Raw genomic sequence first — 12904 nt, forward strand, 5'->3', positions numbered from 1 at the left:
CAGACCAGCTATCCACATGACAGTATTCAGACTGGTATCTTTAGGCCAATCTGCTTTAGCAGATCCTTGACATTGGTAGGCTTTTGAATGGGTTGCCAGCTCTGGCCTCTGTCACAGCATCTTGCTGACCTGGTGCCCTTTGGGAGTCTCTGTGCCAAGCCTAGGCCTCCAAAGAGGACTGGTTGCAGAGACACACTGTGCCAAACCTGTCATTTAGCCCTCTCTCCAGGCAGTATGGTGTGGCTGATGCAGGACTGTTCAGATTGTGTAAAGCCTGAGCTGTTTTCACTTCACACTCAGATAGCACAAGAGAGGCACAAAAAATCAGTGCCACTTCAGCATCCCTTCCCCGGTTTGCTTTCTAGCCCCAGAAGTACCAGCTGTATGGGAAGATGGCAAAGTTCCTGCATTCTCTCACTTCCTCTTTCCATTTGGTCTTCATGCCATGTCTCAGCAGATTTTGTGTTTCCATAACTTCCAGCTTCCTCTGACAGGTCACCCCAACTTCTACCCATCAGATAATTGAAGGCTCTCTCCATTTCTTTTGTGCTAGGTTAGACACAAGAGACAGATTTAAAACCAATTTCTTATCCAGATGGCAGCAATTTCACTGTTCTGCTTGGAAAACAGTCCTTTTATTGCCTATTTGTTTTTAACACTTTGCCAATTTGGAGGCAGGCTTGCAGGTGACTTCCTTTCTTTCCTGCAGATGAATAAGGTAGGAAGCCTTACCACAAGAAAAATGCAGCAAACACTGACTCTGAGAGTGAAACCAAGTTTGGCAGCTGTATATATATATCAATTGGTAGTCAACATACAGATAACCAAAGCCAAAAACATAGGAGCAGATAAATATCTGCTATCATATTTAAATGCAGAAGTAATTTTGCTTCTATTGGTTGTCTCTAGGGGAAATCCTTAGCAAAAAACAAAAAGATGCTTGCTTTCACTGTGTTTCTGATCATTTTCAGTCAGACCATAGCTGAAGTGACAGATGACTCAATGCTACCAACAGTGGTGACATCTGGCCTAAAGGTCTTCAGGTATAACAAAATGGGGAAGACATAAACCCAGGTTTTGCCACTGCTGCTGAGACTGGTTCAGTAACCTCATTGGTTAGCTCCCATAGGCTTGTATTCAGAACATATATGTAATCTATAATTATAAGTTTACATTTGCATGTATATTTAGATTATTCAAGCTTTCACTTTTTAATTTAAATTTTAAATGTCACCTCCTCCTACTAACTCTGCAGGACTCAAACAAAATTGCCCTGGAAAGACAATTGTTTTCTGCATCTCTCTCATCATCTATCAGTGGTCTCAAGCACCTTTGGAAGTCCTCTGGGGACCTAACTGATTTTTGAACTGACTTTTTGAATTGATTTTTGAACTGATTTCTGTATCCAGTCAGTTAAGAGCTGATTTAGAGTCACTACAGCACCTGAAGTATTTTAGTTTGAGAGAACAATGTTGACACCCTGTTCCTATTAGCCAGAGTTGCTGAAGCATGGCTCCTTCTCTGCCCAGCAGAGGAGAGTAGTTGCTGCTTCCACAGAGGGATGCATTCCTGTCATGGTTTGCTCCCCAGCCATAACTGAAGGCTTTGCTAGTGAATTTTAAAGTTATTATTATTTCTAAGTCTATGTCTTGTCTTTTCTCGGATGACTGGTAGAGCATGACCACAGTATCATGAGCTGGTTCTGGACTTCTTAATTATCAATTGGCACCTAAACCAGACCTTCTGAAAAAAAGCCCATGGCCCTTTTGCAAACTGTAGAGCTTACCTGGCCCCACGTTCTTTCAAACACACAGGTCAGCTATTCTGCAAAAGTCTGCATAGAGCTTGGAGAGCCACTGACCACAGCAGCAGCCACAGCTCTGCATCAGCATGTCTCCCCCCATCATATGAGTCTGTGCATTTACTCCCTGCCTCCTTCCTTCCTCTGCAACCTTTTTTTCCTAGAAGAGAATGAGAGAATTTAACTCCGAAAAAAATGTCTTCTCAAGATCACTTCTAATTCACATTTCTTAATGAATGACCAAGCTGTCTGAAGTATTGCTTTATTAGACTAACAATGACATGAACAGTAATCCCCTGCTTCTGTGTAAACCTAGCAGAGGAAGGACTTGCAAACAGGTACTGCCTATGTGGCATATATATGCCTGTACATAAAGGGCATAGTTGGATGTCACATGCCTCATAAGAAAATCACTTTCTATAACAGCACTGGTTGCCTACCTGTTAACAAAATTATGGAGACCACTAGAAATGAGAACTGATGAAGCTGGTAAGTTCAGCTAGGCTATACGATGATCTGGTTTTAAAGTTGTTTTTAAAATATTTTTCTTTAAATAAGTTAAGAGGAATTTATATTTACCTGGCATCTGCCTCCACATAAGCCCTCTTGCAAGTGCTGTGCTCCCTCCCTCACAGTGACCACCCTTGTTTGTGCTGTTCCACTTCCTGATTTCTTCAGCACCTAGAGCTGCTGTGGGGGTGTTGTTAAACCACATGTGAAAGGAATTTACTGAAATAGTGTACAGCCTGAAAAAATGGAGCACAGCCAAAGTTAATAGTTTCAACCTGAAAAAAGTGCTTAAAAGCACAATTAGCAAGTAAAGAGGATGGATTCTCAGGCCTAATTATGTTGCAGAGCTTTGACTTTTTTTGCATAGAACCTCTACTCAGTCTACACAGGATTCAACTGACTTCTTACTCAAAGTTAGGCTTTGTTCCTGCCTCTCCACAGACATAAAATCTGTTCCTGGGATTTGTTCTACCCTGCCCAAAACTGAAAATATTTCAGAAACCTCATGCTGAAATTCCCTTTGGCATTCACAGAGCAGAGGACTGTCTGGGCACTCTGTAGCATTAACTAGCAGTTACTGAATTTGGGAGCCATGGCAGTCTTGAAGCTTCAATTTATTGTAGTGGTGTACAGCTCAAGTCTGCTCTGGTGATGGAAAACTTGTGGAAAATGTGAAACTGATGTGAAAATTAAGCTTGACACACAGTGAGACCGAAATGTCATAGGACACGCTGATAAATCAGTCAGCAAGAAAGGGGTTGAGCTGGGTAGCTGTTGTGTTCAGATGACCATTTGGATTGCAGCCAGCTTGTTCCTTCCACACCTAGTGCTGCTGCCTAACAAATAATCCTTTTGTACCACACTCCTAACCCAGAATTATTGCACTGGAGATGGAAGAGAGTTGACGTTGAAATAAGAAATGAGTGAAGCTAAAGGTCGCCAAAATCTAGCTATCTTCACAGCAGCATTGCATTTGGAAAGATGGAATTTTGGGCCTCTAAATCACATTCCTTTATAGATTGTGCTCTTTTAGTCTATGTCCACAGTGTTTATATTAAGATGTAAATAAAAGAAGAAAAAATGTATTGATAACTGAACAGACGTTATAAGAAAATACATCTATTTGCACTATACCTATATGCAATAACTTGTCTGAAGAAACTGACACTAGCAGCATGCAGAAAATGGGTTTTTGAACTACTGAAAATTGTAGAAAAAAAATTGATTATAAGAAAAATCTGGAGGTCATTTTGCTCAACATCCTGCTCCAAGCAGAAGGTTCAAAGTTAGTGTCAGAACACACAAATAATATCCCCTATTTATCAGGGAGCATTTAATTTCTTAGGAGCCAAGAATTTTACAAAACATTCACATAAATGACTATCTCCACCACAAAAAATTCTGGGGGAAGATATCTCTAGTACAGTTGGGCTCAAATACTATAACTTACCAGTTATACACACTTAGGATTATACACACTTATCAGTGTGTAGAAAAACTTCAAAAGATGATTTAAAAAGTATGTAATCTGTCTCCTTCCTAAACCACCCATCTCCCACCCCTGCATGCCATCCTACTGTTCATCGTACCTGAAGTACATCACAATACTTTTTCCCTGAAATAAGAGGAAGCTAGCATTCTGTAAAAGGGAAGTTTTTGAAGAAAATCTCTAGGAAAAGCTGCTGGTTTGCTCTAACTCCATACCATGGGGTTTTTTAATGGAATTGAAGAGAAATGGGGAGTGAAAAAAAGTCTTGCCAAAGCCTTCAAATGTAAGCTATTACACATGGCTTTAGTACATCTCAGCTATGAAAGAACATCAAAGGTCTCACTCTGCCCTTTAATAGGGCAATCAAAACCAGTTAAACAGTGCTAATTGTCTCCACAGACTGCTTTTTTTTCCCCCTGCCGCTGATTGTAATGCATTATCTAATTGCAGGGTTCCTTTGTGAATTCTTATTTGGCAGACAGCCTGTCATTCAGAGACAACACTTGGTAGCTTTGGCTTGCAGCAAAAATAGAAAACGCCCTTCCCCGATATGAAAAGCTCAGCTCATACTTGTCAATGGCAGAGTGGCCCAGGTGGCCCAAGCACCATCCCACTGCAAGTGGAAGGTACGTGGGCTTCGTGGACTTCACCAAGCTATAATTTGAGCAACATAAGGAGGGTGACTGCTAGCAAAAAAAAGCTCCAGAAGCATTTGAAAACCCTCAGGCTTCAATCAAAGACAGCAAAGCTATATTGAGACGTGCTCAATAGCCACAGAGTGGGAAGGCTTATCTGACCACCTTCTGCTCAGAGAAGGAAATCTGCTGGGATAATTCCTCAGTAAAGAAAAAACACCAATCCCGAAATTGTCTGGTGTCACATTTTCCTTTCCTCCAAAGGGAAATACTGGACAGTTTCTTCTGAGTTACTGGGCAACTAACCAAAATGGCCAAATGAATATTTTCTAGATATCATTACTGATAACACACAACTGGCACTAAAACAAGACCATGCTCTCCCCAGCTGGGAGGCAAGGGCCCCTGTGGGTGTGGAGGGCTGGGCAACCCCCAGCACTGCTGGAAGCTGAATGCCAAGATTGTGAAAATGGGGGAGGCCTGTCCTGTCTTGCTATCTGGCACATGGGCCACAGTGGAGATATGAGTAACTTTGCCTTCCAAGTACAAAATGATTGCTGGCAGTACACAGTGAACATGTCAAACTGGGAGGAATATATTAAAAAAAGGCCCATCAGTGGTTTTCTTTCTTTAAATGGTAGCCACTGAAAAGTTATGTAAATACTTCAGCTATGGAATATATATATAATCTGATATCTGGCAGATGTGTTTTTTCTCCCCTGCCCACATTTCTGCTCTAAATGGGTCACTCCTACTAAATAAACACAGTTCTCTGGTTTTCTATCAATGAAACACTTCTGGCAGCCACAGACTAGGGAAAAGGGAGCTCCAAAGAGAAGCTGGTGAGGGAACATTAAGTCTCACATGAAACGTGAAAACAAGCCCAAACCAGAGACAACTATCTGAAACATGCACCCAGGCAAACGTGGTTGGTTTTAATAAAACAGCTCCCTGATCCAAGACAGTGTAGTTAAGCAACAGGCCAAAGCAGTGTAGTTGCATCAAAATTGTCCCTGTTCTTACCCATTTCTCATCAAAATGGAGATAGTCAAAATCAAAGACTGTTTATGGAGCCTGTGCCAACTGGGGCAAACCATGGGTCCTGGTCTGACCTATTCTAGGGCTTGATATTGCAGATTTCCTCCTCTCCTCTTTTGCTGTCTTTTTCCCCCACAGCTGCCAACACCTTCCTCTTCACTTAGCCTTAGAAAAAACTTGTGGGGAAAACTCACAGGTCATGTCTCAAGAAGTTACTCAGATTTCCCTCACTGCCTGATGAGGTGTAAAGGACAAAGAGACCACACTTCCCACAGAAGCCCTTGTGACACCTGATATAATACTCTGTCCGTGCATCACCCGAGGAAATGAAACTGTGCTGTGTGCATTATTTTTATTATCCTTTGAGGGGGAAAAAAAAAAGGCCTGATTAAAATAAAATATTAGGTTAAGCTTTTCAATATGTTTTTTTTCTTACTGCATTTCTATCCTGTGTGAATATTTAACTTCTGGTCCAAGAGTTTAACCTTCCCTGAATTAAATATAGAAAACAGTCACGTGGCATCAAATGTCTTATAGATATTCTCTAAAATAAAAACTGAGAATACAGTAAAAAATGGACGCAGAGATATTCAGTAAAAAAGATTAATGTGGATTTATCAATCCTGTTTAATTTCTACAGTAATGATCCACTGTGAGAAGATATTTAAATTATTTGAAAAATAAAAGGGAATGTACAAAAAACTTGCTTAGCCTGAGAAGAAAGATCAGTGACTAAAGAAATATGTTAAGACAATTCTACAAAATGCTTTGAGTACTACAGCTGAATACAGATACAAAAATTGGAAGCCATGCAATAATTTTCTAGTGTGAACTGCACCTTACTACATTTTCTGCTAGTTGAATTTCTGCTTGCCCATACACTCACTATTGAGGGCAGATGAAACTATCTTTGTTTAATCATGATGGGTGTCTCTTTGATCTTTTTATTGCCCTCACATTTTTCAAAGTTAATAATCATAATATTTCCTGTTAATTTTACGCTACAATCATTCCAGTTCCATGATCAGGTGGAATTGTCTGCCAGACATAAGGAATTTGGACTAAAATCGCAATTAGCATTTTTCTATTGACATTGGATCATTGGTTAAGAGAAGAATACAGATTTTCTTTGAGCTTTCTGCCTGGCTTTCGTCTACCTAAAAAGCCCATGGCAGCTCCCTTTTGACCTGCCTGATGTCAGCACCTACTTCAGTCACCACAGCCTTGTCCCTAAACCAGGACTATTACTGCTCTACTGTTTTGTGAAAACATAGGGGATTTTTGGTTCCTCCACAAAGCCTTTTTGAGATAATAGATCTGATGTATGAGATGGGAACCTTTAGTCTCATGTAACTAATCCGTCTGTGCTGCATTTAGGACTTACATACCTAAAGAGGCTTCATATCTAGCCCCTTGGCTTTGATATACTGAGGAATATAAAATATGTGGTATTCTTGTGGTTGAATGAAGTTATGGAAATAAATCCAACCCAACCAGTGCATGGTGACTTTGAATGAAATATTCCTCGAAGTAGTCCTGATGCTACATAGCATCTGCCGAATCAAAGAGAAATGAGGGAAGGAAGCCATAATTTAAAATACTTACAGGAATAAAATATGTTCAGGACCAGGCTCTTTCTTTTGAGAATGAATTAGACCTCACATTCCTTCCAGCATTCTTCACTTATTCAGCTATAACCAAGACATCTGGTCAGGGGCTGCAGCACTGGTGATATTCACCCCACAAAGGAAAAGCCATGCATAATTCCATTAGCTATGCTGGGGAAAAATTACTTTCTCAGTGTTCACTGACAATGAATGACTGGGTGATAAACTGCCATGATGAAATTCAATGGTAAAAAAGAGCCTTTCACATTATGCATGCAGGCAAAAACAGCCCTAGCCTTACATACATATGGATAGACTATAAATGAGCAAATGTCTCTCAAGAAGAAACTTAGGAAGATTGAAATCACAGAAGAAAATTCTTCACTAGCAAAAGCTCCATATTAAGAAAGCTTAACGTAAGAATCTGTTTAAATGTATAAAAAGCAAAAGAGAAAGTGTCACATGACACTATGGAAAAAAGAAACATACCTGTTCAAGGAATACAGCATCCAGTACCCATTATCCCTGCTCAGAAAGGAAAATGTTTTTGAAAAGTGTATTGGGGAAGATACAGGAGTACAGAGTATCTTTGGTGTAAAGAGAGTGATCCTTGACAGGTCTCTGGCATAGAAAGCAGTCAATAGCAAAGTGATGTGCTGGGCTTCAAAATCCCCAGCCAACCTGAACTGTGGTCTGGATCCAGCAGGACAGCTGCCTGAGAGTGGTGTGTGTGCTCCACAGGATGATGTGGAAAGCCGGGGGTGCTGCTTGCAAGCAGCTCTCATGCCCAGCCAAGATAGTCAAATAGGGAAGAATTCAAATCCTCTCTGAAAGGGTTTGATGTGAGGAGCGAGGCTTGGGGAGGAGGAAGAGTTTGAAAATGCACCACCTGGTCTGGGCAAGGGCTGGTAGGCAGCTCCTGGCAGGGGAGCACCCCTGCATCACACCGGTCACAGCACCCTGCTGATGGTGAAAGGTGCTTCACTGGGGGGAAGGCCTGTGCTGGCTTCTGGCTGGCGTGGGAAGAGAAGGAGCAGACCCCCTTCTAGCCCACCTCCACAGAGGGCTGAAAAGCAACCCAAGGAGATGGTCTGTCCTCCGTGCGCTCTCACCTTTGTTTCTCACTGCCGGTGCCAAACTCTCCCCTCCTTTCCCATGCTGTGCAGCAAGAGTAGGTCAGAATTCTGTCAGGGTTTGGAGGCTTATCAGAAATGCATCAGAAGAAACACAGCCTCTGGAAAGTGGTCTGGAGCTCCCACAAGAAAAGATTTATTGTGTTCTTTTCTTCCAGCTGGGTTGGAGTAGCTCTACGAACATTTTTTCTCTCTCTCTCTCCCTTTTGACATCTGACAGTTTGACTTCTGCCTGGAGCCTGGGAGCCTAGAGATTGGTAAAAAGTAATCAAGAAGTAATTATTCTTTCAGAAATAATTCAGTTCAGGTTTGGATACAATTTTAGATGGAGGCTTGAGGGCAGTGGAGAATTTTTATTGTGTTGGAGTATTCTGGCTCTGCCTTTGGCAGCATACACGAGGCTGTGTTTCAGCTTGCTCATTAGGGCAGAAATAAGCTGGCTCTCAGGAGCGCATGAGAACTTGCATTTGTAACACAGTTACACTAAAAAACAGTGTTCATTAACCTTCTCCTGCTCTCTTTTTAGAAAGAGAGCACTTTTAAGTTTCCAAACCCTTGCTACTTGCCATGAACCCTTCATTTTCAGGGAAAGCATTTCCCTCTTTTATATTACTGTTTCAGCAAAAATTTTTTTTCTGTTGCAGAAATGGTGAACTGGGGTTAGTGGTCATGCTCACACAGTCAAAACAGGGCCTGGCTATTGCACCACACACCCTTAATACCAACCAGGATGCCTTCTTCTTTGGGTTCTGGCCCCATGACAGTTCCCTCTGCATTCCAGACCTGAGAGGAGGAGGTGGGGGAGGAGGAAGAGGAGGGGCTGACTGTCAGGTAGCGCCTGGGTGCTCAGCCACTAGTGGCAGTGCTGCCTGCTGGTTGGCACCATGACTTTTCCCCAGGCACCAGCAGCTGGCTGGCCCCCAGCCAGTGCCAGAAGCAGACACAAACCCTTTGGAGGCTGAGCGTATTCTGTAACAATTCATTCTCTAATAGTGGTAAAATGTCTGCTTCACTGCCACAGCATGGACCACCCACTTATCCCCATCCATGATGAAGGTCTCTGCTGCTCTGGGGATGCTCCTGGTGGCCCACACTTGGTAGGGGCAGTGGGAACAGATCTCAGGTGAGGGCTACACCTTGGGGGTCCTGCATGGTGTGCTGGCATCCTTACCAGCTCTCAGAGCCAGTGTGCACCACCAGGAGGCTGGACTGCAGAGAAACATGGAGCTGCAGAGAAAGACAGTTTGGAGAGTAGCTGAATTACAACTCATAGCCTAGTTTGTGCTAGTATGTGAATTGTTCTTTTCTCCAGACTAGAGAATAAATCCACAGTTCAATCCTCAGTGAGACCAGAGAAGGGAGATAAAGCAAGGGAGATGTGTGATTTCCTGAGCTTTTGACATAAACTTCACAAATGGAGGGGTTGCTCCTGGAGATAGTTGTATTTATACCATGGTTGATAACAAGTATGTTTTCACCTTGATACAGTCTAAATTCTGTTGCAGCACACAAGGCACCATGTAACGCAACATGTTGAAACAGGAGTCATGTGGCAGCTGCACTAGTGCAATGAAAGGGGGCAGAGCAGGAAGGAATAGTTTGGCCATCCAGCCCGTGGGTCCTTAACCCATGTTATGAACAAAGGTGTACCTTTTCCAGCTGATCCACTAGCTTTCTTGTCAGGGCATTGTCATAGTGCCAGTGCACACCATGGGGCAGCAGAACTGCTGCTGGTAGGAGACCTTTCTTCATAGAGACCCCAATTGCCAAGATAACAGCCTCTTGCTCACCAGGTACTCTGAAGTTGATGTGAGTTTTTCAACAACCTCTTTTTACTTCTTAATTAGGCTGTTAAGTTGGCAGCCAGACCTTCAGCCTGGCCTCTCACCGGTCCCAGCAGGACTCTGGTTTAGAACTTGTACATGTGCTTTGAGGGCGGTGTTTTCTCAGCCTCCCTCCAAGTCCTACCACCATTAATTTGTGAAACAGCTCAAGCACCACCCTTTCCCCCATTTTATGGGCCTGAAGCAGAGGAATCTGGCTGCAAACCAGCAGAACAAGCTAGAATATGCTAGATTTTAAGCATGTGGCAAGCATCAGTGAAGCTGACTAGGGGACTCTTTCCATTCTGCCTCTCAGAGATCTAGGTAGGGCCTTGTGTCCTTGCATCTACCAGTCTTTGACATGACATTCCAGAGAGGCTCCAGATCCAGCCCATTCCCCTGAGTGCTTGCAGACTGCATGCCCAAGCAAGAGCTGTGTGCCCAAGGCCCACCAAAGGGTACCAAAATTAGCATTACTCCCTCACTCCCACCTCAGTCTGAAGGAGGAGCTGGGAACATCACAGGCCCCAGGATGTACATGATAATTATCTCCAAATGGCTCTGCCTTTCCCCTTTACTTTTCTTTACTCTCTATTATTGCAGGGGGCTCTCATCCCTCAGCTAAATCTGAATGAATAGGACCAAAACTCATGCTACAGCCCAGATTTACATCAGAGAGGAAGCAGAGGTCCCTTCGCATGGAGTGTGAACAGATGTACTTCCTCCTCCTGCCACTGCCAACCATGCCAGCCTGAGGAGGGACAGCTCACTGCACGTATGCAATCTGAAATGCAGACACTCCCTGGGATCCCAGACTTCCCAGCTCCCAGCTGTAGCTGGGGCTTCACTTCCACTTCCCTTTCTGGCCTGTAGATTTCTGCTGGCAGATGCAATCCTACGGATTTGGCTTTTGCCCTGTGTACATGCAGCCAGCTCGTAGTGCTCTGCAATCCCACATGCAATCGTTTTGTGGCTAAACCAGGCTGCTCAGTGTGCCAAGCTGCTCCAAGGCAAAAGAGCTCTCATGTTCTTTTGTGTCTTGCTCCTCTTGTTTCACCAGCCTGCACTAGCAGACCTGCATTCTGCTGCTGTATACCTGTATTCAGTTAGACAGCTTTAAGTCTTTCCTTGGGCTAAACCCACACTAAGGAGAAGAATTGAATTCTGGGAGAAGAATTGAATTCTGAAGACCATTCCTAGAGATTTGAATTTTGCTTCCTGCTTTATTTTTTGGACAAAGATCCATTATATCAAAAGAAATTTTTGCAAACTTCAGCTGCAGTCAACAGGAGTTCACCTAACTAATGACCCTTGCTTTTAAGACAAGCCAAAGAAAATTTAATATGCTTTGTATTAAGCACAAACTCTTCATCCTACTGGGAAATTTACAATTCTGCTCCTAATGTGATCCATCAAAGAGAAAAGATAGGCAGATAGACAATTCTTTTTGAAAGTGTAACTCACTAGAGCACCCCCAGTTATTTGAAGATACCATTTTGGGTCTGGTTGGAGTTATCAGCTAATCAAAAATACTCCATGGCTTACTTGTCTGATTTGAGTGTAACTCAGTGGTAAGTCATTAACAACTCAGTTATCAAAATTTATGTATGCAGTTATTGCAGCACATAAGCCAGTATGGCATGGTACAGCTACAAAATGACCCCACATGTCAGCAAGCATCCTCATGTATTTGTAGGGCCCCTTGTGCCATGGTTGTTGACAACATTTTTATTTCACAGGTTTAGAAATTGAGTTTTATGAGATTTGGGTTTTTTTTTTTTTTAGGTGATGGAGAAAAATTCCAAGTTTTATCATGGAATGCTCCAGCCATATGGACTCTGCTTCCAGACTGTGTTTGCAGGCTACCACAGGTCTACTTACAGTGTGGACTTAAAGTAAATTAAAATCGTCATTATACTATACTCTCCATAATTCATACTCTTGTGTCTACTTCATTAACAGTTAATAGTTGGTCTGCATTAGCTACAACTCAGTAGCTTCCTGAGACTTTTTATCAGAAGCATATGGTTTGAACTGACTATCCATCACCTATACTTCTTTTTTGAATATCTTCACTAGATGAGATGAATTACAAGGAATGTTTAACAGATCAGCAGAAAAAAAATCATCTATAGGGGACAGAAAAGATGAACAATTCTGAAGAATTTTAGCAAAATAATTGAATAAAGAAATATTTCACACTAGCAAATTTGAACAACCTATGAATCACTGAGTTTTAGCCTAGAAAATCTATAAGAAATCAAGTCAAATTTGATACTTAGAGACTCTGGTTTTACACAGAGCTGCTTTCTTATGCCTTTGTACAACAGCACATTGTTGTACAGATATTTTACCAGAGATGATGCCTCGTCAGCCACCTTTGCTACCAAAAAGAAGAATTTTCAATAGGCATGTAAAAATAATGTTAGCATCTAACATAAAATGAGAAAGCATGTAGAGATAAGTTAGGAACACTGCAAAAAGAAACAGAACCACACTTTGTATGAAGTAAATTCTGCACTTGCTTAAATGCCCACCTCTTAAAGAGTCCATATGCTTAAAGCTAAGAGCTTGTTTGAATGGCTTGTGAAAATGAGTAAAGAGCGCAAAACAATTTATTTTAGACTTTAGTCCCTCCTTCTCATTACTTCTTCTCCAGAGGCTAATGAAAAACTGTAAATGTTTTCTGGCTCAGTAATACACTGTTATGGATTAGAAATTTCCCAAGGGCATGGCCAGATGATTATAAGTGATCAAATTGCTGCTTGCATGGTTTTAGCCCACCCTAGTTGTGAAGCTAAACTTGTTATTTAATTCCTGAAAGTGGCTGAAGCTCCAGGGTTTTCTCCTCTGTGAGAAGTGGAAAGG

Source organism: Zonotrichia albicollis, chromosome Z (assembly GCF_047830755.1).
Source record: "Zonotrichia albicollis isolate bZonAlb1 chromosome Z, bZonAlb1.hap1, whole genome shotgun sequence".
NCBI classification, from domain to species: domain Eukaryota; kingdom Metazoa; phylum Chordata; class Aves; order Passeriformes; family Passerellidae; genus Zonotrichia; species Zonotrichia albicollis.